The following is a 987-nucleotide window of genomic DNA, read 5'->3' on the forward strand; positions in this document are numbered from 1 at the left end:
GGTCCTGAGGGTGGCAGAGGAGATGGGGGTTCTCCTGAGGAGATGGGGGTTCTCCTGGTACCGTGATCTTAAGGGTGACGACCCGAGGGTGAGACGGTATGGCTCAAAGACGGGGGGTCTGAGAGTGTGATCGGTATGGCTTGAAGGTTGCGACCTAAGAGCAGATGAGTTGGTGGCAACAGTGTCAAGGGCGTGGAAATAAGAATGGTAACCGGATGTGGATTTATGAGACTGATGGAGGTTCAATCTCAGGGTTACGGTTGAGATCGGAAGCGGATCTCGGGATTGATGGGGGTTCAGTCTCGGGGTTTTCTATGTGTTGACCGGGAGGGTCAGGTGTATGCTGGTCGGGGGGACCAGAGTGGTGATGACCAGTGGGTTCAGGGTGGTTTGGACCAGTGGTGTCCTTGTTGTGGCAGACCAAATGGGTGGATGGTATGAACTGTTGCGACGGTGTTTTTGTGAGTTTGCGGATGAGTGGCGGTGTGTTCAGATTCGAGGACGAATCTTCTGTTAGTGGGGGAGAATTGTAACACCCGCAAACCAATTTTTGGTATTTTGGTAAGGGTGTCGATCGACACCTTCTAGTGAGGCATCGATCGACACCAGTTATGGCCGGTTTGGTCGGTTCAATTTTAACTGTCCGGTTTGCGTGGTTGGTTTAGGGAATCCCTAAATCGAGTGTAAAAGAGGGGAAACGACCTAGGGTCGTGTTTTGGGGTTATTTGGCCGCTTTTAGAGAAAAAGAAAGAGAGAAAAGTGTTCTTGAGCTTTTGGGAAGAGATTGAGAGATTCCTTGCTGTTCTTGGGAGATCTAAGGCTGGGAAGGTGTTAGAAGCTTGCTAGGAGTGAGGGAATTCGTCCTTGTTGGTCAGAATCTTCTTGAAAGAGGTGAGTGCATGACCATGGCTTATCTAAGCTAAGATCTCTAGATTCTATGTGATTTGGTGCTTATGTGGTTGTTTCTTTGAGTTCCCTATGGTATTT

Source organism: Camelina sativa, chromosome 15 (assembly GCF_000633955.1).
Source record: "Camelina sativa cultivar DH55 chromosome 15, Cs, whole genome shotgun sequence".
Taxonomy (NCBI): Eukaryota; Viridiplantae; Streptophyta; class Magnoliopsida; order Brassicales; family Brassicaceae; genus Camelina; species Camelina sativa.